The sequence below is a fragment of the Cetorhinus maximus genome, chromosome 10 (genome assembly GCF_964194155.1).
Source record: "Cetorhinus maximus chromosome 10, sCetMax3.hap1.1, whole genome shotgun sequence".
NCBI classification, from domain to species: Eukaryota; Metazoa; Chordata; class Chondrichthyes; order Lamniformes; family Cetorhinidae; genus Cetorhinus; species Cetorhinus maximus.
This window is the reverse complement of record NC_135888.1, coordinates 123,120,352-123,145,767: the sequence shown is the minus strand read 5'-3', so window position 1 is coordinate 123,145,767 and position 25,416 is coordinate 123,120,352. Positions and strand designations below refer to the sequence as shown.

Sequence of the window (25,416 nt, the reverse complement as noted above, 5' to 3'; positions counted from 1 at the left end):
GAATACAGCCACCCCAATTTTAATTTGGGGTGACTGTCATGTAGGCAGAGACTGAGGTAGTTGGCAAACAGCCCTGATCTTGGCAGCATGATGTCTGACAGATTTTACAATCTTACACCTGCACCCAGTGGAAATTGCAGTCACTGGCCTACAAGCAAGAATACAATGTCAGCCAATAGATGCCGCAACCGGGGACTGAAGGAATGCTCCCAGCACTCAGAAAATTCCAGAGCTTCAGGCCTAAGCAGCTAAAGGCATAGCTGCTCTTTTAAAAAAATTCATTCACAGGATGTGGGCTTCGCTGGCTGGGCCAGCATTTATTGCCCATCCTTACTTGTCCTTGAGAAGGTGACGGTCAGCTGCCTTCTTGAACCGCTGCAATCCATGTGGTGTAGGTACACCCACAGTGCTGTTAGGAAGGGAGTTCCAGGATTTTGACCCAGCGACAGTGAAGGAACGGTGATAAGTCAGGATGGTGAGTGACTTGGAGGGGAACTTCCAGCTGGTGGTGTTCCCATCTCTCTGCTGCCCTTGCCCTTCACGATGGTCGCGGTCGTGGGTTTGGAAGGTGCTGTCTATGGAGTCTTGGTGAATTCCTGCAGTGCATCTTGTAGATGGTACACACTGCTGCTACTGTGCATCGGTGGTGGAGGGAGTGAATGTCTGTGGATGTGGTGCCAATGAAGCAGGCTGCTTTGTCCTAGACGGTGTCCAGCTTCTTGAGTGTTATGGGAGCTGCACTCATCCAGGCAAGTGGGGAGTGTTCCATCACATGCCTGACTTGTGCCTTGTAGATGGTGGACAGGCTTTGGGGAGTCAGGAGGTGAGTTACTCGTCGCAGGATTCCTAGCTTCAGACCCGCTCTTGTTGGCACAGTATTTGTATCAGTTCAGTTACTGGTCAATGGTAACCTCCAGGATGTTTATAGTGGAGGATTCAGTGATGGCAATGCCATTGAATGCCAAGGGGCGATGGTTAGATTCTCTCTTGTTGGAGGTGGTCATTGCCTGACACTTGTGTGGTGGGAATGTTATTTGCCACTTGCCGCCCAAACCTGGATATTGCCCAGGTCTTGCTGCATTTGGACATGGACTGCTTCAGGATCTGAGGAGTCGTGAATGGTGCTGAACATTATACAATCATTAGCGAATATCCCCACTTCTGACCTTATGATGGAAGGAAGGTCATTGATGAAGCAGCTGAAGATGGTTGGGCCGAGGAAACTACCCTGAGGAACTCCTGCAGTGATGTCCTGGAGCTGAGATGAATGACCTTCAACAACCACAACCATCTTCCTTTGTGCTAGGTATGACTTCAACCAGTGGAGAGTTTTTCCTCTGATTCCCATTGACTCCACTTTTGCTTGGGCTCCTTGATGCCACACTCAGTCAAATGCTGCCTTGATGTCAAGGGCAGTCACTCTCACCTCACCTCGGGAGTCCAGTTCTTTTGTCCATGTTTGAACCAAGGCTGTAATGAGTTCAGAGGCTGAGTGGCCCTGGCAGACCCCAAACTGGGCGTCAGTGAGCAGGTTATTGCTAAGCAATTGCTGCTTGATAGCACTGTTGATGACTCCTTCCATTACTTTAGTAATATTGGAGCAACTAAAATTGGGATTGCTGAAGAGAGCAGAATGGGAAGAATGTACATATCTTGGAGGGTTGTGAGACTGGAGTGGATTACAGAGATAGGGAGGGGCAAGCCATGGAGGGATTTGAAAGCATGAATGAGAAATTTAAAACCAAGATGCTGCTTGATTTATAGCCAATGTTGGTCAGCAAGGACAGGGATGAAGGGCAAATAGGTTTTGGTATGAGTAAGGGCACAAACATATAAATATTGAAAGGTAATAAGAGAAGGGTTGGGGCTACCGGAAGGAACAGTGGAAGTGGGATTAGCTAAATTGTCCTTGCAGAATGCTATCATAGACTCCATGGGCCAAATGGTCTCCTTCTGTGCTGTTACCATTCTAAAATTATACAGAGAACAAAGAACAAAGAACAAAGAAAAGTACAGCACAGGAACAGGCCCTTTGGCCCTCCAAGCCTGCGCCGATCATATTGCCCGTCAACTAAAACATTTTGCACTTCCGGGGTCCGTATCCCTCTATTCCCATCCTATTCATGTATTTGTCAAGCTGCCTCTTAAACACCACTATCGTACCTGCTTCCACCACCTCCTCTGGCAGTGAATTCCAGACGCTCACTACCCTCTGCGTAAAAAAACTTGCCCCGCACGTCTCCTCTATAGTTTTCTCCTCTCACCTTAAATCTATGTCCCCTAGTAATTGACTCTTCCACCCTGGGAAAAAGCTTCTGACTATCTACTCTGTCCATGCCACTCATACTTTTGTAAACTTTGTAAAAGAGATTAGAAGCTGTACCAACGCTGCACAAATGAATAGTTTTTTTGACGGAATATGAAAGCAAAGAGTTAGTTTAGATGACAGGAGGTACTTAATTTCACAGAGTTATTGACATCTCGACAAGATATGTATGAATTCCGTGCACACCTTCAAAAAGGATCTGGACAAGCTCCTGAGAGAAGAGGACATTTCAGGTTTAATCTATGGGGCTGAGCAATACTCATGAGTTACTCCAGTCTCTTAGAGTTGTTTGATTGTCTTCAGGGGTTGCAAATGAATTTACCAGAATTTTTTTTTAATTGGTCTGTTTTTACCTCTCCTCTGAGATTGCAAGGCTGGGGCTGAGCTGATGGTCTACTTGTGCTGTATTATACCCGGATGCATCAGACCTAAATGGGCTAGATAGTCCAATTCCAATGTTGAGAGAACTTCATCTGAGTTCCAACTATAATATTATATTTTTGACATGAATTTTCAGGTTGTCATATAAAGTTAAAATGGAGTCCTATTGCTGTACTCCAAAAGGAACTTTGCTGCTGGGAACCTGAGTTTAAGCGAGACACAATACTGACTGGAAGTAGTCGTTATTTTGGTCAGTGAGACCAAACTTGCCGACCCAAGTTTTGCTACAAGCAAGTTTGTTGAAAGAATAAAATGTGCAAGTGTTTCACTGCGTCTTTAGTGGCAGCCAGTCATCTCTGTTTCAACTGTTAAATGAGGTGTCATGCTAGTTGAACATTCAAATTATCAGCTTGTTGAAAAAGCACCATGGGTTCTTCAAAAGAATTGACTCAGTGTGAAAGGCCTCCTTTGATCCTCCTTGATTGATATTTCAGTGGCTCTAAGGGATATACTGTTGGTAAATTTTGAGTTTCAAATGCAATACAGGGCTGTGGAGGAAAACCAACCAAGACTTGTTCATTAAACACCAGTTAATTCACAGAATGATATAACACATAAGGAGGACATTCAGCCCATCGTTCGTGTGCCTCACCCACTCGTCTAGAGACCTTGCATCATTTTTGTGTGCAGTTGAACATGGTCGTCATTGTGTTACTACACAACATGACCAATTTGTGCTCATTGAGCCCATGTACAAGTATCATTTCAGGAAGCCTTGCAGTTTATTGGGCTCCAAAAAAACACATAGAGTGGAATCGTCCCAGATTTGCACTAAGTACTGTAGTGGGTGGGTAAAACGACGTTTTACCTGCCGGCCGCAATGGTGGCTTTTCACACCATGTCGCCCCAAACCCGCCACATTAATTATACATTCCTGGGGAAAAGGACCGTTTCGGTGGTGGGTGGGCCATCATTCGCCAGCCATGTCATCACTTCGCCAGGCGCCATATTTATAGTCCAGCCGTGCGCACACCTCTCAGTGCTTCCAACCCACGGCTGCTGCAAAGAAGACATGACCCGGAAAGGCAAAAAGACTGCAGCCCCCAGGTTCAATGATGCATCCCTTGAGTGCCTTTTGGACACAGTGGATGCTCGCCGTGAAGTCCTCTACCCCCGCTCTGGCCACAGGATGGGCAGCAACATCACTAACCTGGCTTGGGAGATGATGGCAGTGGTGGTCAGTGCCAGCGCCCTTCAAAAGAAGACAGCCACCCAGTGTCACAAAAGGATGAATGATCTCCTCCATTCCGCCAGGGTAAGTCACTCTTCTCATCAATCTCAACTCACATACACTCACAAACCCATCACACATCCACAGGGATCTCAATCATTGCCAGTTCAAGGGACATCACCATTCACTCTCTCATACATACCTTCATTGCCCTCACCCCATCCATGGGACCATTCACCAACCACAAATTCCAGGTACATGTATCATCTGGCCTGGTAGAGGGAGAGGTCGCAGACTGTTGGAGGAATGCCTGAAATCAAGGCCGTCACGGACTTTGAAAACAGAGCCATCCAGCTGGCCGGCCATGATCTGGACCATTCCTGTGTTGACGGTGAGGTTGGCGGTGCTGTATCAAGTGAGGGTCCAGCAGTGCAACATCCATCAGACAACCATACTGTGAGTGATGTGTCCTGTTTCACAGGCCACTGCCATGCACTAATTATCTCTCCTTGCTTCCGCAGGCACGTCTGGGAAACAGCCGACTGAGTCCACAACCCAGGGCCTCCAATCAAGCCCCGAAGAAACTTCTGAAGAGGAATCTGGAGCCACCCTCCTTGAAGTCCTGTCACAGTGCTCACCCACACCCTCCACCAGTGCAGAGACACTCACCTCAGAGGGACCTAGTTTTATAGCATCATCAGGATCACAATCTGGTGAGCACATCACACTGTCTGATCCACAACAGGCGGTACTCAGTGGACTGCTGGAGGCCAGAATGTTGCTGAATCCAAGTCTAATGACAAGCCTCTGGACTCAGTCATGTCTCAGTTGCTGGAGCTGTAAAGGCAAGTTCGTGAAAATCAGGAAGGGATGTCCGCTGTAATCCTCAGATTGCAAGGCATGATGGAGGATTCTGTCTACCTTCAAGCTGAGGTGATAGCGCTGGCATGCCAATGCACTGAGGTCAACAATGGTAGGATGGCAGCCGCCAAGGAGACCTTTGTCCTGGATGTTGCTCCCGCACTGCTGCGCTGGCTGAACTCCATTGCTGACACCATAGTTGGCCTGCAACAGTGTGTATGCGAGAGGGGTGCTGGGCAGCTTGATCTCACTTCAGCTACCCCTTTTCCTCAAGGAGCCAGCCAGGGGCTCTTGGGTACCTATAGGGGGGAAGATCAGCAGGTGTACCCCCCCTCACCCCCCACCCCCCCCACCCCCCAAGGCCATCCATCCAGGTGACTCCAGGAGTGTCTGGCCTATCCAAACCCCCTCATCCTGTGACCTCAGCTCCACAGGCCGAGCAGGGTGCCACTGCTGCACAGCAGGACTCCAAAAGCAGACCAGGGTCCTCCAGGTCTCGGCCCTCTAGAGGACCCCCGCCAAGGTTATCACAGGCAGGGCGTAGCAGTCAACAGGCTGCCTCTATCTCCGCTGAGGATGGCCAGGGAGCATCAAGACATAGTGGCAGTGTTAGGAAAGTTAAGAAGCTGTCGTTGCACAGCCTGAGCATGGGTGTTAATCACTTTTACATACTGTTCACTGTTGTCAGTAAACTCCCAAGAATGTTTCCCTGCCTATGGTTCCTTGTTCTGATGAGCAGTGTTCTTGTCACTCAGATGTGAAACCTTTCTGCACAAGATAAAAGGCAGGTATCTCAGTCCAGGGCCTCTTCCCTATGCTGTGTGCAGCCTTCAGACCAAAGTGATGGTCCGGCATCACACACTCCCTGGACATATTACTGATGCCTGTATCTCGATGGTGCTTGTTATTGCTACCAGAAAGTTGTGGGCACTCATCACAGAGTACCATCATTCTCTCTTTGTGCTCTCAGCAACTTTAAGGTGGGGCTGGCCTCCATCTCTTCAGCATCTGTGACCAGTGACACTGTGATCCCGAAGGGATCAGGTGCTGAAGTTGGACAAAGGATCAGATACTATTAAAGTTTCACAGCTGCGTCTCCATGATGTAACCCTGATCACAGCGCAAGTGAGCTGCCCTCAGCCAGACAGGAGTCAGAAATACTCAGAGGTAATGTGAAGATCTATGGAGTGTCCTCACTGCATGCCGTCATCATACTCCTGCAATCGAGTGACTATTAGGGCCTCCACTGTGTCTCCATGACAGGAGCGTTGTCACAGAGGGTATGTGAGCTGCCATAAGCCAGACTGGAATCAAATGTTCACAGATGCAAAGTGAGGATCTACGGTGTCTCGCACTGCATGTCGTCATCATCCTCCACAAATCTAGCAGCCATGAGGGCTTCCCGAACGCGCCTGCCTTGTCTGACTAGTGCAAGGGCCTTATTGCCTTCATCGTCGCCTTCGAGGACCTCCTCACCCTCATCCCCCATTGATGTCCTCCTCATTAGAGGAGAGCTCCAGATCCTTCATCTCCTCCTCAGCCAGCTCCTCTCCCCGCTTCAGCGCCAGGCTGTAAAGGGCTTAGCAGACGATGACGATGCGCAATACCCTCTGCAAACTATATTACAGGGCTCCATTAGACCGGTTCAGGCACCAGAACCTCATTTTCAGCATTCTGATGGTTTGCTCCAACAAGTTGCAAGTTGCAGCATGAGCCTTATCACACCTTCATTCTGCTGCCGTCTGAGGCTGCTGCACAGCGTCATCAGCCATGTCCTCTGTGGGTGGCCCTTGTTCCCAATGAGCTAACCCTGCAGCTTCTGTGGACCCTGCAAGATGTCAGGGATCTGTGACCAACTGAGAGTGTAGGAATCGTGCATACTCCCTGGAAACTGTGCGCAGACCTGCAGGATACAATTGTGGTGATTGCACACCAGCTGCACATTCAGCGAATGGAATCCCTTGCGGTTGACATAGTTGATTGCGTGTTGCGGCGGAGATCTGAGCACCATCTGAGTACAGTTGATGGCGCCCTGCACCTGTGGGAAACCCGAGACCTGGGCAAATCCAATCACTGTTGCACCTTGGCTATCCTGATCCCGAGCGAAATGCGCAAAGTTTTGTGCATTTGCGACAATGGCACCTATGACCTCAAGGATGCATTTGTGAGTGGAGGCTTGTGAAATCCCACAGAGGTCACCTGTGGAGCCTTAAGAGGAGCCAATGGTGTAGAAATTGAGCTCCACAGGCAGTGGATGCCCTCTATGTCCCTGTGGCGCCAAATCCTGCAGTAAGTGGCAGATATGACCAACCAGTTCCCTAGACATGCACAGTCTTCAGCGACACTGGTTCTCGGTCATCTGCAGGAATGAAAGGCAGCATCTATAGACCCTTCTCAGTTGTCTTCGTTCTCTGTAAGCCATGAGTCATACAGCTAGGTCATCAGGCTCCATGATGCTGATGTACTCCTCCTGAAGGATGAAATAGGGAGATGCGTGGGTTAGCATGGGTATTCTAAGAACCTCCCTTGGTTGAGTCTGAAGGGTCCTTAGCACGTCCCAGAGACTGCTGGCCACCACTTGGATGGCGAGACATTAGTGTGCTGCATGGCTGCCCGAAACCCCACCCACCTCCGCCCCACTCCACCCAACCAACTGGTGGCAGCTTTGCCCATTGGATTGCATGCTGTGCTTTCAGCTCAGTGCAGGCATTCTCCCAACCTGCAGTGCAAGGCTGCACTGTTAGCCTGAACCATGGGGGATACTGGTCCAAACCGGGATGACGGCATTGGCAAGGGGCTGTGAGCGTCTCCACCAGTGACTGCACCCTGGCCAGCTTTAGAAAGGAGATTGTACAACGTGCCCAGTCATCCAACTGTTGTGCCATCCTCTAAAATGCTAATCAGTTTGCAGTCTGTGCCCAAGGGGTGAATAACTCTGGAGCACTTGGTGGCACTTTGATGCCTCTGCGTTGCTAGAGTGGGCAGAGATGCCAGAGGCCCAACTCCAGTCGTATCAATGTGGCTGCGCATGAACTGTTTCAGCTGCAGAGGAATGGTCACTTTAGACAAGGCTTCCCCAGTGCGTGGCCATTTCCCTCATCTACCCACCCCGCCCCCTCCATCCCACCCCACAAGTGCTTGTAAGCTACTTTCAACCGCAGGGCAGCTCTTGCACCCGACGCAAGTTGCCTCAACTGCAGGGCAGCGCTTACACACCCCCCCTCAAGTTGCCTCTCCCCACTACCCCTCTCCCCTTCCGGAACACGCCTCAACCTTGAAGGCCAATAAGCGACCCAAGCCTACATATGCAATGTTACCATGTACTCATCTCGGAATTGCCCTCAAAGTGCAGCCTGCCAAGTGCACGCTTTTTATATGCTGTTGTGAAACACGTCGGTGTGATTGCAGACAATCCAGCAGGGGGCAGATGATTCCTGCAGGCTGGGCTTACAATGATATGCTGATGTATTACAGTGAGGTTCCAGAGGCCCGATGGCGGGAAACCTGACCCACCGTCGGCAGGCGGTGTGGACGATCACAAACTGGTTTCACAACGTCATGAAACCGATCTTTGGCCTTCTTGCCATAGTGCCCGCTCACGCCACCGATGCCAGCGGGCACGGACGGTTCTGCCCGTACTCTGGAGAAGATATTTGAAGTTCTCATGGCCTGCACCAAATCTTTATTATTTTAGTAGTATACTTTTATTGGTAGTTTAATTCTGCATGGATTAAAAACTGCTGGTAAAATGCCAAGCTATAATCATTTCACTAATTTATACTTAGCCCTTTTAAGGCCTCTTTTATTGCAATTATTTGCCATAGCCTATAGATTAAGCGAAATTAATAACTTTCTTTTTAATTCTCATCTTTCTCCTTACATCTTGAGAAGGTACTGATCCTCCTTAGTAAGGTTTCATAGAGACTGTGTGATTCTTAGAATTGTTATTCTTAAAATATGAATTCAGGTCGCATGATGGACTATTCAACTCTGGGTGGCTTCACAACTACATCTGACTGTTTTCACCCAACACCTACATAATATCCTTCTTCCCGTAGGAATCAAAATTGGGAGTCAGACAAGCCTTAGATGACATAAATTGTAATGCCTCGCATGGCATTGACTGGGAATCGAAAACTGGGGCATTCTTGTCTTTAGGAAACACTTACATCCTGATTTTACTAACTCAGTTATTGATGTTTTGATAATTTGCAAATTATTTCAAATTAACTGTCTAAATGCAAGATACAAAGAAGTTTTGAAAATATAGCTGGCAAAATATTATCCAGTGTGTAACACAGCATTGAAGAGCATTGAAATGTTGTTTACATTCGTTGTCTTAACACAGTGTGCTCGCAGCTATCAGTAAACAGACAGAATGTCTAATGACAGTATTGACTATTATATCTGCACCCGAGGGATGCTGCAGTGGTAATTACTGGCTAATTAAATAATGATGCTCGATGCATATTTCTTGGCTCTAAAGGAATGTGTCACAGCACAAGAAAGTGACATTATTTCTTGGTAAGCACCGAGTACTTTACTGATAACATCTGTAATAAAATATTAATGGCAACACTTTGAGATGCCTTTTAAATGTGACAAACAACGCTTGAATTTGTGCAGTAAAGGACCAACAGGTAAAATGAACAGGAAGCATTTTATTCTATTAACTAGGACGTTAGATATGTAGGGAAGAGATGCTTAAGCAATTAAAATATTACAGTAAGGTTTCTCCCTGTTTGCTATGCCAAGTTATACAATAAATGTATCTGTGCAGATCTCACCTCAAAAACAACTTGTTTTTGTATAGCATCTTTAATATATTAAAATGTCCCAAAGCACTTGATAGGAGCCCTATCATACAAAATTTGACACTGAGGAGGTATGAGGGCAGATAACCAATAGCTTGGTCAAAGCAAAGTTGTTAAGGAGTGTCTTAATGGAGGAAAGTGACGTAGAGGGATGGAGAGGTTTACGGAGGGAATCACAGAGCTTAGTATCATGTCAGCTGAAGGCACAGCCACCAATTGTGGATTGCTTAAAGTCAAAGATAGTCAAGACATTGAAACTGAAGAGCTCAGACAGCTCGGAAAGTTGTAGGAGGCTGCAGAGATAGGGAAGGGCATGTCCATGGAGGGATTTGAGATCAAAATTTTAACACAAAGGTGTTACTTAACCTGGAGCCAATGTTGGTAAGAGAGCACAGGAGTGATGGGTGAATAGGACTTGATGCAAGTTAGCACAGTTTTGGATGATCTCAGATTTGTAGAGGTAGAAGATGGGAGGCTGGTAGGAGAATGTTGAATAGTCAAGTCTATTTCCAGTGAATATTTTTTGAAAAAACTTTTATGCTTTACACAAACACACTTACAATGCTGTTACGCATGACAATTTAACTTGGCCACCAAGCAAAATTCAGCACCTGTCACATATAAACAGTACCACATTATTAGTTAGAGTTACTGACCAAATGGTGTTATGCCACATGTGTAACAAATGACATAAACATATTTTATATTCCATTAAATATATTAATTGAATGTTTCCTCTTTAACTGTGCACAGTGCATTTAAGGCTTCAAGAGAAGATGGGTCTTAAAAAGAACTGAATAAGTATCATTTAAACAAGACTCTTGGGAGCTGAACTTTCTGTGTGTCCTAACAAGGTTATTTACATGAAGTTTTTGTGAAATAACTATTTTTTTCTCTACCTAGCATTTATTCTATTAAACAACAAAGAGCAAGCTTTTGTTAATTTTTTAAAAATACTTATCAAGATCATGGAGTGTGTCAATTATCCCCAATCTTATTAAACCAGTGGCTAAAAGTCACTGACAAACAACATGGCTATTCTGTTTCTTCCATGTGAATAAATCTTGGATACTAATCAATAGATTTTGTTTATACTGAACCAGAATCTATATAAATCTTTCCAATATCATGTATACATTGCACATTAGGAAATTTATGGAGTTACTCTAAAGTTGTTGATAAGTCTTCAAAGAAAATAGGCTGATTTTTCATGTTTGTTTCTCTATCTGCCAGCAAATTGAAGCTTGTTGTATTCATGTGAATGCCGGCAGTGAGGGCCAGTTTATTGTACCTGTCTTTTATTTAACACATAAGCCACCTAACATGAAAAAATCAACAGCCAAGATCCAATGATCTTCCAGGAAAGGTAGAAGCACTGGAGCATACAGAAAAGAATTGCAGTCCGTTTAGCTGGTTTCAGAAATCAAAAATTATGACAATATAGCTTAGTGCTCACCTCATTTCAAGTAAATGCTATCCTCATATTGAGATTGAGTAATGTTTTTCCATTTCATCGGAGTTGGATATACTGATATTTTTAGCTTGCAAGGTGACTGTGAATAATACTTTTATAAGTACTTTACTAGATTTCCGTGGTTTCATTACACGTGTGGTGTTGACATATTCTGTATTTAGTATTTGTTTTATAGTAATCTTTGACATCCATTTGGAATGAAACATTTTTGACCATATTGGTCATTAATATTTTTCTTGTATTTTTGAAAGAAGACCAAACATTTGTTTTTCTCTATGTATTAATAGGAAAACATTAGGGGAGGCGGCGGTGGTGTAGTGGTATTGTCACTGGGCTAGTACTCCAGATATCCAGAGTAATGTTCTGAGGACCACGGCACATGGTGAAATTTGAATTTAATAAAAAACCTGGGATTATAAGTCTAATGATGACCATGAAGCCATTGCCAATTGTCGTAAAAACCCGTCCGGTTCACGAATGGCCTTTAGGGAAGGAAATCTGCCATCCTTACCTGGTGTGACCTACATGTGACTCCAGACCCACAGCAATGTGGTTGACTCTTAAATGTACTCTGAAATGGCTTAGCAAGCCACATAGTTCTCGAGGGCAATAAGGGATGGGCAATAAATGTTGGCCCAGCCAGTGACACCCACATCCCATGAATTAATAATAAAAAAATTATGTTGCCAATAATTTGGAGGATTTGATGTTTTGCAATGTGGCCCTGCTAAGTCCAAGCAGTTGACGCCCAACACCCTGCAACAGAATATCTCTTTTGTTCTCTCATTTCAACAGGATCTCCCTTTATATGCCTCATGAGGGTATCTCTTCTCTCTGTCCTCTTGCCTGATGCTGAACAGAGTCTCTCTCAATTTCTCTGTGGTTGAAACTGTTGTGAAGATGGTTCGGAGAAGTCTGGTTGAAAATTAAGTGTTTATCAATAATTCATAACTATATACATCTCCAGGGTACAGCGCTGTATGCTTGCTGTCTCCTTGCTGGCTTCTGCTTGTCCACTACTGTACTCACTCTGCTGTCATGTGACTCTCTACATCACTATTTGGCAACGCTGTCTCCCCAGTCGCACGTTAACCCTTGCTCTGCTGAACACTCTTATACTGTAGAAATCTTCTCCTTGAACCACAGCAATCCTTCAGGTTGCATTATACAGATTTTTGGTGGGCTCCAAGGGCAGAATCTTTCCCTTGGCGGGCGAGCCTGGCAGGGACGGTTGCGATGCCGCCCGCGATCGGGTCCAGAAGGCGATTTTCACACTGGTGGGCCGATTAAGGCCCACCCAGCGTGAAAGGCGGCCGGGGAAGCTCCGGGAAGGGGCAGGCATGGGCAGGGGGGTTGGGGGGGGGGGTGGGGGGGGCGCATATTACCTGCCGGGTCCAATGGTGACCCGGTGGCCGATTCAAAAGCGGCCCAGGCAGCCCCAGGGAGGCTGCCTGTGTCGGACTTGCAGCAGCAACGTGGCAGCAATCCGCGAAGGAGAATCCATGTGGGTGGTGAGGTCGGTGGGGCAGTCGGCCCCGCGTTTCTCCGACGAATGCTCTGCAGCCCTCCTGGAGGAGGTATCTGCCAGAATGGACACCTTTGTCCCTAGAGATGGGAGGAGGAGGTCACTGCAGCTCACCAAGAGGGCATGAGAGGAGATGGCATCCTGGGTGAGCAGCCACGACGTGGTGAGGCGCACATGGGTGCAGTGCCGGAAGCGCTTCAATGATCTGCTGCGATCAGGAAGGGTGAGTACCGAGTTGGCATGGGTCAGTGTGAAGAGCAGTTAACGGCTGGCCATCCCCACCTTGGAGCTCAGGGTGCTAAAGGCTGAGTGGCACCTGTCAATGATGCCGGAGCTGGGCAAGGGGGTGAGCCCTGGCTGCTTGGACTGAGTGCCTCGCGGGTCGAGGGCCACGAATCGGATGTGGCATGCCAGGTGCTCCTCAGGTGGGGTTGGCCAGGCTGCAATGGCGCTGCAGGTAGAGAGTGGACTAATCAATGCTCCTCTGTCCTTTCAGGAGAAGACAGCCCCAAACAATATTGAGAGGTTGAGGGCTGGTGGGGGACCCCCACATCTCCTCATCCTCACCTGCTATGAGCAGGAGGCCCTGGAGCTCGAGAGGCGACATGCACCTCGATCAACCGGCCACAGTGAGGTTGGGGGTGGTAGGGGGGTGGGTGACGATAGTAAGAGTGCAGTGCACTGAGGTGAGAGTTTCGGATAATGCACCCATTCTAGTGTAGTAACTATATTGATGTGAGCCTTGAACCTGCAGTCCCCATTGATAATCGAAAGACAAGGGCACCCTGATGTAGATCTCCGTTGTCTCACCAGAGTGCCTGGTGTGCGCAATGACAGTGTGATGACTCTCACTAATGACATGTTCTTCTTCTCTCATTTAGGATCACCAGCAGGCGTTTGCACTGATGACCCAGAAGGGCCACCCCTGACCCTGGAGGACCACCATGCTCCACACCCACCTGCATCACACCCACTCTGTCAAGCAGGCACCAGTGCAGATACCAGCACCTCAGTGGGCATTAGATTGCCACATAGTATCTCAGTGCACAGCAATGAGGGCACTTCACACTCGCTTGAGGAGCAGGCGGAGGTAGAGAGTGCCCAGGGTGCCGGCAGTTGGAGGACTGCTTGAGACCAGAACAATGCTCAGTCGATGGTTGATGATGGGCTTCTGGAGTCGTCCATTAGGCAGCAGATTCTGGAAGTCCAGCGGGGTGTGCGGGAGGGTCTGGCGGAGATACATGAGGGAATGCGTGTCATGGTGTCCGTTGTCAAGGAGTCCCTGCAGAGCATGACCACTGCGTTGACCCTCATGGCCAAGCACAATGCCTCCTCCATGGAGGGAGTGGCGGCTCTCATGGAGAGGCTACTCCAGGAACACAATCAGGGTGTCTTGAAGATATTAATGTATTTGAACTTGAAGTGGGGTGGGGGGAGGGGGGTTTGTGTATGTGTGTGTATTTGCATTCAGAGGGAAGGCTAGGTATATACAGAAGAGTTTTGTGTGTGGAAGTCAGAGGCATGCCGCCTTTAAGCCTGCAACTGTGTGAAGGAACCAAATTGCAAGGGACGTCCTTTTGAATTCGTAAGATAAAATGTACCTTGCCTGGTGTCTGTTTAAGCCTATGGGTTATTGTTGCCTTGGTAAAGATTACCTGGGAGTGATTAATTTGGGGATTTGTTTAATAGTTATTATGGCAGTAATTTGTAGACAAGTGTATGTGTTTAAAATTGTTAAGTTAATAAATATTTTATTTAATTTATATAAGAAAATCTCTCAAGGCCTGGTGGTATTTATTCCTGAATTCAGAGCTCAAACATACCAATTGAAAACTTAGGTTATGACAGTTGTTAAAAGTTCCCCTCTGGGATTTTAAATAACTCAGCCTTTTACCAACTGCTGTCATAACAAAGGGTTCCTGGGGTTGCACTCGGACCTGCAAGCCCACACACAGGCAATGACCTCAGCTGGTCAGTGTCCGTGTGGGAGATGGATTGGGCACCCAGTATCCCAGCTAGGTGCCCGTCCATCAATGGTGAGCATAGAGGTCCAGGGAAACCTCAGATCGACGCATGAGCTGCCTGTCGTCTCTGCAGGCTCCTCTCAGGGTGCTCCGGAAGACGGCAGCAGCTCCTCCACCCCTCTGCCAGTGACTGTCGCATCTGATGAGGCTGCAATGACTGGGGAGATGCCAGCCGTGGCACTGGGCACTCCCTCCCAGGCGGGACCAGACGGGGAAAAGGACAACCGCCAAGGCCATCAAGGCCAACAAGACAGCAGAGTCAGCAGGCTGTCTCCAATGCCAATGCCAGCGAGGGGGAGCACCTAGACTTAGCACCTGCAAACGTAAATTTAAAGCATCTTAAGCACAAGACGGGCTTATCATGGGTGATATTTTGTTCCCACATTTTGCTTTGAGTTTATAATGGTGTGATAAACAACACTGGTTAATGTTTAGTTCAGCTATGTGTCACATGCAACGTTAGATTAGATTTTATTTTGTGCTATTGGCCTGAGTATGCTTCAGTTGTTCTGTAGGTGCAGGGTAGGCCATTATGTAATGATGGACGTGTGCCTTCTGAAACTTTATTGGACGGGCACAGAGTGTATGTTGGTGGCCAAGGAAATGTTCCTCTCTGGGATCGAGTATGGAGGTTGCAGCCCTGGCATGTGGTGGTGATTCTTATTTGATAGCCCAGCTGAAGGAGTGTTGGATCAAAGCATCCTGGGTCTCCCTGCCTCCCTGGAGGTTACCCAGGTCTGCGTCCACGCCCTCACTGTTCTCCTCACTGTGCTCATCCTCGGACTCATTACTGGGCTCATCATCTGTTGCCTGTGCTGCTGCATCAAGATCCTCTTCCTCTACTGGGTTTCCCCTTGCCAGTGCCAGATTGTGGAGAGCGCAGCATGTCACCACCATTAGTGACACTTGCTCTGGGGGGTATTGCAGTGCGCCACCTGAACAGTCCAGGCATCAGAAGCACATCTTGAGAAGACCAATGGTCCTCTCTATCACTGCCCTTGTGGAGGCATGGCTCCTATTGTACCACTGCTCGGCCTCTGTTCTTGGGTGTCAGAGTGGCGTCATAAGCCACTTTTTCAGGGGATAGCCCTTGTCAGCAAGCAACCATCCATCTAGTCGGGCTCGGCACCTGGGAGTGTCTCAGGATGTACACGTCATGGGAGCTGCCTGGGTACTTTGCACAGACTTGCTGAATCTGCATCTTGTGGTCACACACTATTTGCACGTTCATGGAGTGGAAGCCCTTCCTGTTGACGAAGGCACCCGGCTGACCCGCTGATGCCTTGATGGCCACATGTGTGTAGTCGATGGCACCCTGGACGCGGGGGATCCCAGCAATCACTGCGAAGTCTCTGGCTTGCTCAGCCTGGCTGGCCTCGTCCGTGCGGAAATGAATTAATGTCAATGCACACCTGAACAGAGCTTCTATCACCCGCTTGACACGACTGTGGACAGCTGATTGGGACACTCCACACAGATCCCCCACTGACCCCTGGAAAGAGCCGGAGGCATAGAATTTGAGGGTCACTGTGACCTTCATAGCCATTGGCATGGGGTGTCCACCCACACAGTCGGAGCTGATCTCAGGCCCAATCACCTGACAGATGGAGGTCATGGTCTCCCTTGAGAGGCAGAGCCTCCTTCGGCATTGCACCTCGGACCTTGAGGTAGCTGCATTGCCGCCTGTAAACCCTGGCAGCAGGATAGTGCGGTCTTCTGTGGCCCCTTCTGCCTTGGACTGCCAGCTGTCCCTGCGCCCCTTGTGCCTGCACCTCTCCTCCCACAGGTTGCTCTCCTGGAAGCTGCATTGGTACACCTGGTCTCCTCTCCCTTCTACCCCTCTCTTCCTCCTCAGAGGAAGTGTATCCAGCAGAAACAACAATCCCCATTACCAGGGTTATGGAAGGCTGTCTGATACCTGGAAGGGCCCATACAGTCTGAATCCTCCGAGGGCCTGGAAGACAATAATGAGTCCTGAAATGAAGCCTAGAAATGCTCAGAATGCAGCTCTGATGCGAGATGAAGCTATCCAGTTCACAAAATCAATCAGCAGCACACAACCTCCAAAACTCCTCACTACTCACATTGACAATGCTGCTGACCCTTCTTATCCCGCCCGTGGATGAGCTTTTGCAAATTGTGGTCTGCCCGCCTGCCCGTTTTGCCCGTGTGATGGCCGAAAAATCACACGGGTTACGTAAAATCGGTAACAATTGGTGTGTGAAGGGCCTTAACTGGCCTCTTAACTAATGGTGGGTGCACATCCATCTCCAGCGCGCACCCACCAAGCGAAATATCATGAGACATCAACGCTGACATCAACACATGTTATTTTACACTCGAGCAAGTCAGTTGTGCGCCCACCTGCCAAGCGAAAAATTCTGCCCCAGGTGTTCAGAGATGGGCAATATTTTGAAGCCAGATTTAAGATCCACTCGGCAAAAAAAATGAAATGCATCTGTACATTTTGTTTTGTTTACATTGTTCCCCTTACTTTGGACCTCTAAACGTGAGGGAATAGTTGGGAGCAGGTAATGGACAAAGGTGTATGCAGAGACCGAGGTGCCTGAAAAATAGCAGAGATTGGTTTAATCATGTACATAACGATAAACTATTAATACTGACAACAAAAGCTGGTGTACAACCTTGAAAGAAATGTTTTTGATGGATTATTATTAGAAGTCTGAATGAAGTCAGTTTTCCATGGATGGTTAAAGGATTTTGATATGGATGTACCCAATCAGATATAACATTTATACTTTCACTGATATAAAACTGTTGTCAACACCTTGAGTTTATGATTTGGGAATCAAGTTAAATATTGAGTGAACCTTTGAGATTCGGATCAGCAGTCGCATTTAGACATGGTCTGATTCCTTGTAATCCTACAATCCTAAAGTTCTTTTCATTTCTACATAGTCAGTAGGTAACAGTGATCAATCAGCTCTTTTATTCCCTCATAGTTCCAATACTCATAGACTCATAGACGTTTACAGCACAGAAAGAGGCCATTCAGCCCGTCGTGTCCGCACCGGTCAACAAGGATCTGACTACAATAATCCCATTTTCCAGCGCTTGGCCCATAGCCCTGGAGGTTATGGCAACGCAAGTGAATATCTAAATACTTCTTAAATTTTACGAGAGTTTCTGACTCAACCACCCTTTCAGGCAGTGAGTTCCAGACTCCCACCACCCTCTGGGTGAAAAGATTTCTCTTCAACTCCCCTCTTAGACTGCTACCTCTTACCTTAAATCTATGCCCCCTGGTTATTGACCTCTCTACTAATGGAAAAAGTGCCTTCTTATCCACCCTATCTATGCCCCTCATAATCTTATACACCTTTATCAGGTTCCCTCTCAACCTTCACTGCTCCAAGGAAAACAACCCCAGCCTATCTCATCTTTCCTCATAGCTCAGACCCCCAGCCCAGGCAGCATCCTGGTAAATCTCCTCTGCACCCACTCCAGTGCAATCACATCCTTCCTATAACATGGTGACCAGAACTGCACACAATACTCTGGCCTAACCAGCGTTTTATACAGTTCCAGCATAACCTCCCTGCTCTTGTATTCTATGCTTGGGCTAATGAAGGCAAGTATCCATATGCCCTGTTAACCGCCTTATCTACTTGCCCTGCTACCTTCATGGATCTGTGGACATGCACACCAAGTCCCCTCTGATCTTCAGTACTTTCCAGGGTCCTACCATTCATAGTGTAATCCTTTGCCTTGTTAGCCCTCCCCAAGTGTATTACCTCACACTTTTCCGGGTTGAATTCCATTTGCCACTGCTCTGCCCACTTGACCAGTCCATTGATATCCTCCTGCAGTTTAGGGCTATCCTCCTCACTATTTACCACCCTCCCAATTTTCGTGTCATCCATAAACTTCTTGATCATACCCCGTACAGTTAAGTCCAAATCATTTATGTACACCATGAACAGCAAGGGCCCCAGCACCGAGCCCTGCGGAACCCCACTGGAAACAGACTTCCAGTCACAGAAGCATCCGTCTACCATCACCCTCTGCTTCCTGCCTCTCAGCTAATTTTGGATCCAATGTGCCAATTTGCCTTGGATCCCATGGGCTCTTACTTTCTTGACCAGTCTGCCATGAGGGACCTTATCAAAAGCCTTGCTAAAGTCCATGTAGACCACATCAAATGCCTTACCCTCATCAACACTCCTGGTTACCTCCTCAAAAAATTCAATCAAATTTGTCAAACAGGACCTACCCTTAACAAATCCACGCTGACTATCCCTGATTAATCCTTGTCTCTCCAAGTGCAGATATATTCTGTCCCTCAGAATTCTTTCTAGTAACTTCCCCACTGCTGAGGTTAGACTGACTGGCCTGTAAATTCCTGGCCTATGTCTTCCTCCCTTTTTTAATAATGGGACAATGTCAACAGTCCTTCAGTCCTCTGGCACCTCACCTGATGTCTTTACCTGCGTCGTCCTTTACGGTTGTGACGCAAAGTATTCATTGAGGACTGTACCCATGTCTTCCGGGTCCACAGACAGATTACCTCTATGGTCCCTAATTGGCCCTACTCTTTTTCTAGTTATTCTCTTGTGAAAGGGGAAAGGTTTAGGGGGAACATTAGGGGGAACTTCTTTACTCAGAGAGTGGTGAGAGTGTGGAACGAGCTACCATCTGACGTGGTAAATGCGGGCTCACTCTTAAGTTTTAAGAATAAATTAGATAGATACATGGATGGGAGAGGTCTGGAGGGTTATGAAATAGGTGCAGGTCAATGGGACTAGCAGAATAATATTTCGGCACAGACTAGAAGGGCCGAATGGCCTGTTTTCCGTGCTGTAGTGTTCTATGGTTCTATGGTTCTTGCTCTTTATATATTTAACAAACCCCTTTGGGTTTTCCATTATTCTATCCACCAATGCTTTCACATGCACTCTCTTAGGTTTCTTAATTTCCTTTTTAAGTTCCCTGCACTTTTTATACTCTTCTCGAGACTCTGCCACATTGAGCCATAAGCTTCCCTTTTCTTCTTAATCCTAACCTTTATGTCCCTTGAGTTCTCCGGACTTGGTCCCCTCCTTTGTCTTTACAGGAACTTATTTGCCCTTTACTCTATTTCCTCCTTGAATGCCTCCCACTGCTCTGATACAGTCTGATACTTTCCTTTCCGGTCTCAGTCTATGCAGCACAGGGCTCTAAAACAAAATCTGAGTGAAGTAATACTGTGAATAATGTAGGATACATTGACTCTCTGACAACCTGATAGCACTTTAGCCAATAACTCCTCACTTATTAATCTCTGTGAACATATTTACCTGCAGCCTACCTAGTCTTCCCATGTCTTGTCTGCAAACAAGTATTTCTCCTTCAAGGCTCCATGATTTAACACCCTGATTTGGACTTTATACCAGGAAAGAAAACCTTGGGAGGAGACCACCCAGAGGAGGAGATCACTGGTGAGAGAAATCACTGGGGAGAAGAGCAAAGAAAGAGGCTCCAAGAAGCAAAAGTGCTGTTATTGGAAGGATGGAGGTAGTGAGGGCTTGGGGGAAACTCCATAGAGCTAAAGAGAGAAGCAGAAGGTTGGTGACTTCATAGTCCAGGCAGTTGGGGCAAAGGTAACCTTTTGGAACAGTAATTTTCTGGTCTATCTCTTCCTCCCTTTTTAAATAATGGGACTGCATTAACAGTCCTCCAGTCCTTTCACCTGTAGCCAGAAAGGATTTGAAAATTACTGCCAGGGCCACTGATATCTCTTCCCTTGCCTCCCTCAACAGCCTGGGATTTTTAGGGCCTGCAGATTTATCCACTTTTAAGGCCTCTAAAAACTAATACCTCTCTCTCTATGTTAATTTCCTCTAATATTTCACAGTCCTCCACCCTGATGTCTAAACCCACGTCGTCCTTTTCCATTGTGAAGACCAACGCAAGGCATTCATTGAGGGTTGTACCCACGTCTTCCTGGTCCACACACAGATTACCCCAATGGTCCTTAATTTGCTGAAGAGCTGAAGTTGTGTCCGTGAGTTGGTGCTGGAGTGCGGTCTTGGGAAGCCAGTGAAACGTAGTCTCAAAAGAAGAGTTTGAACCATCAGAAAGTGAGCAATCATTGAGGTAGTCTGAGTTGGAATGACCTTTGAGGGACTTCAGAGGCTAGATCTTCGAAAATGAAGACTTGAAATTCCTTTTAACGGAATTGTGTAACTCGCAGTGGACGCAGTTGGTGATAGAGGCAGAAACTTTAAAATCTTTTAAAAAGTGCCTGGATCTGCACCTAAAGTGCTGCAAACTGCAGGGCTATGGGCCGGGTGCAGGAAGGTGGGATTAGGAAGGGCACCTGGGTGTCCTCGGGCTGGTATGGACAAGATGGCCAAATGGCCTCCTTCTGTGCTGTAACTTTTCTATGGTTCTACGGTTCTATGACATCTGGGTGGTTTGCTGAGAAATCCATGGGATCTGTCTTGGTCACATTTGCCATTTATTGTGCAATGTAGCGTGTTTGACCACAGTTTACCTGTTAATTCACATGTACCTCATGTTAATTCTGAACATTAAGAGTGTAAGATAGACATTGTAAATTGTCTTACTTTTCTGAATTTATATAATAAAATTTATTTTGCTTGTTTAAAAACTGGAATCTTGCGGCTTTATTCTCTCAGTAAGTACGTGAGATATCAAACTTTGCCTATTTTAAACAAAAAGTTACTGGTCCCTAACCGGATCATAACAAAAGGAAGTTGTGGTAAGTATAGGTTTCCTATGTAACTTCAAAAAGGATCTGGATAAGTTTCTAAGAGAGAAGGACACTTCAAACTACAGCAGGTAGACCATCTAAAATGGGAACAGATCCAAGGTAACATCTCCCCACCCAAAGAGCTGAATTTTACAGGGTGCCGTGATCCCTGCGCCCTTACCCAGCTAAAAAGTTGTGGGAGGAGGTGCCCACCCAACTTCCCAATGGCTGCCCTACAGCAATTTAACAGGAGCAGCATTAATTGCCCTAAAGCGAGGCTTCCACCCCTTTTTTGGGAGGATCTTGGAGCATCTTGGCAGCCCCAGCAGCGCCAGCCAGGAGTAGTGGCCACTGCTGGGACTACAAGCAATTCCCACTGCTAAGGAGCCAGGTAAACCTGGGGCTCAGGAGGCACGCAAAATGAAATGCATCTGTACATTTTGTTTTGGTTACATTGTTCCCCTTGCACTGGACTTCCAAATGTAAGAAAATAGTTGGGAGCAGGTAATGGACAAAGATGTATGCAAAGACCCAGCCTGGCTCAAAAATAGCAGAGATTGGTTTAATCATTTACATAGTGATAAAGTATTAATACTGTGACAACAAAAGCTGATGTAGAACCCTTGCCCAACACCAGCCCACGCAGCTAAATCTGCCAGGCTTCCCACATGGCATGGGCCTCCCCGCACTACGGGTAAATATGCCAACAGTGAGATGAGTCCATTAAGTGGCCATTAATTGGCCACATAAAGTCCTCAAAAAGCCCAAGGGTGATCGGCTGCCCAGTTGGGGCAAAGGTTGCGGGGGGTGTAAAGGTGGCAAGAAAGCCATCCGCTGGATTTTATGTGCCACGTTCAAACCCGCCAGTAGGGGGAACACGAAATCCAACCCAATTTCTCACTTGCACCACTCCAGAGCTCTGACAAACCAAATGAAACCTGATATCTACAATTAGCAGAGTCACAGACACAATAATTCAACTGTTCGGTTTTGTTGTAATTTCAGAAATTTCTATAATTTTGGTAACTGCCTATATTCCTGCATATTGAATAGTATATATCTTAAAACAAAGTTACTGGCCCTTTCAGCCAGGTGAATTGAATGACAATAAAAATCAGGAGAGATGTAAAATAGGCTATTGATTCACTATTTTCTGTTTCATACTATTGCACAAAGGTGAAACCTACTGTATATAGGAGAGAGATTTGGGGTTTAATTCTACATAAGGAGATACCTGGACATTGTAGAATGTAAGATCCACCATGTATAATATATTGTTTAGGTTAACATTGAAGTGTTGGATGCAGTTCTGGCTGCTGCATTATGGGTGATTGTTGAATCCATTCAACCCTGAAGTCATTCACACAAGCTTCAAGCAGGAGACAGATCTGGGGTATTGAAATGAGGAGTGGGAGTTAAAATGGCTCCTGCTGCACTCTTGGCCAACCCCATCCTCATCCTCACCCTCAACCTCTGTCCACACCCAATCGACCCAAGATTAAAACTGAGGCTGTTGCTCTATAACACCTTCAGTTACAAGCTGAGTTTTATGATGCTCCATTACATTTGAAGATGATGTCACATTCTTGGCGCAGAAGTTTATGTCAATATTGGCTGAATGCCCAACCGCAAGGCTGTGTCTTTTCACTCTATCCCTAGTGATATATACTGGTCTATACGTGTAGCAGTGCAGTTTCTCTGCTCTCTACTCAAGCTACAAGGCTCAGTACTGCTGTCAGAATTGTCCCTTTTGCCAACACTTCACCCTGAACATATTGATATCCTGTCTTTTTCCATTTACAGTCACTCCATTATGTGCTTGTACTAAATCCCAACCGTACCGATACTGAGTATGCATTTCACTTTGGTTATTCGCTGGAATTCTAATTGTGTGACAGGTTTGATTGCACTGAATCTCAACTGTTTAAATGCTCCCTGCAGAATGCCACACAAAAGGTACATTTGGGATTACAATGAGCTGAGCAAAGGTGACCTTGGCTATCAAGTGAAATCCATGTAGAGCTGTACAGAAGCCTTAAGTTGTGAATGGACAGAGGGTACACCACAAGTCCCTTCTAGATATAGCCTTTACATTTTGAATGAGTTATGAGACAAACACAAGAAGCACAAAAGTTGCATAAATTTGTGATGAAAAGGAGATTCTTCCACATCTGTTTATTCCAGTGGTTCTCAAATAAGCTTTTTTTTCTCTAAATTTGTTTTTATTTTAATTACTGGCAGATGTCTATCAAAAAAGCTCAAAATTCAGCTCGTCAGGTGCAAGCCTGTTAAACGCTGTTGTGAAACACATCGGCGTGCAATCACGCTGATGTGCCCGGATGATCCAACGTGGGGGGATGATTCCAGTGAGCAGGGCTTTTAATTACATGCAGATGTATTAAAATTACATTCCCATGGTTTGGCGACGGGAAACACAGCCCACCATAGACAGGTGGAATGGACGATCACAAATTGGTTTCACGACATCATGAAGCTTATTTTTGGCTTTCTTGCCATATTGTCCACTCATGCTCGCCATGACGCCCGACGCCAACGGGGATGGTAACTTCTAGCCCTAAGTTCTGGTATTACCTAAGAAAATCCCTCTTGCAATTCTCCTGTGGCTCTATATCTTTTTTACAATACAGAGACGAGACTGTTCACAATACTCCAAGTGTGGTCTCCCAGTTTGTATACTAATTTACTACCCCTTCTCCTTTGCTCCAGTTGCCTAGAAATGAACCCAAGATCTTTGTTTGCTATTCTTAATGGACTTAATCTGAGTTACTACTTCTGATGATTTCTGTATCTGCGGTCCCAAATCTCTTGACTCCGCTACCCTATTGAGACACTCATTTTCCAATGAGTATATAACCCCTATATTCTTCCTATCAAAATAGTAACAGTATGGCAAACTGTGATAACAATCGAAGAGGAGACAAACAATGGTAAATATAGATTCAACAGGACCCAGATGACAGTAGAGATGAAATTTGTTTGAAAATCAACAGACTAGAAATTACATTTGATAGGTGAATTTTGATGACAATTAATATTTGGCATCTTCATAGCAAACTTCTAAACCAATATTTTTACCCTATTAAAAAATCAATAGTTTTCCCCCCTATATTAGAGCTACCATGAAAGATCACAGATTTATCTCCATTAGGAAGCCTAGAACAGATTTGCCTCGTCCAACACGGCCAATGTGACATGTGTGGGCATCTCCAGCATGCGCCAGAAGTCTGTGAAGGAATGTTACCCTGACGTCATGCAGCCCAACTGGCTGAGGCAATGCCAAGATACTCAGTTTAGGCCACACTGGATAAATGCATGTATCACTAAACAACAACAGATGCAAGATGGGCCCTCTATACAAACTTATCCATTCGTTGCCCACAAAAGACATGAGAAAAAGTTTCAGTTACTGCAATCAGGAGTAAGTGGATTTTTAGCAACTTAAGAGTGATAATTGCTACCAAACAACCTCTATGGCTCTGAAAATTTAATTTTACAAGTGTGTAGTCTCATTCCTGCAGAAGTACATCAGTGTTGATGATTTCAAATTAAAACTTTTTCTCATCTCTCTCTCTCCTTCTTAATCCTATGTTTTTTTATAATCTTTCTTTCACATTCTCTACATGATTTTTTATAAGTCAGCAACGGCTGGCTTTATACTTCCTGGTTTAGACTCTGTGCATCTCAATGAGGATTCTTCAGCCTGATTGGTTGAAGAGCCTCATGGTTTCTTGCCCTGCTCATAGATGCCAAAGATCCCCTGTAAATGCATCTTCTGCTGGATCAGACACTGGAATAGAACAATCCTCTACTCAAATATCTGCAAAGTTCTCATCAAGATTTATACTCGAAATAGCAATGTGTTTTTGCTTTCTACAAATACTTCTGATCTGCTGTGTACTTCCAGTTTTCTCTGTTTAATCTTCTGGTTTCTGAATAAAATCCAAAAACAAACTCTGAAATGAATTGTATTCTCCAATGTGTTTAAGCTCTTAAGCTAACCATTAACTCTGTTTGATATGAGATCAGTACTTTCTAAAGTATGCT

The 25,416-nt window shown here is 46.2% G+C and overlaps 1 long non-coding RNA gene across 1 annotated transcript in view; it reads left to right on the top strand.

Moving 5' to 3' along the window:
• Positions 1 to 25,081, top strand: part of LOC144685298 (uncharacterized) — a 203,854-nt gene extending 178,773 nt beyond the window's left edge. Inside the window, exon 3 of the long non-coding RNA XR_013577700.1 lies at positions 25,042 to 25,081. This is a non-coding gene — a long non-coding RNA (uncharacterized LOC144685298). The remainder of the gene's footprint in view (positions 1 to 25,041) is intronic.
• The last annotated feature ends 335 nt before the right edge of the window (positions 25,082 to 25,416 follow it).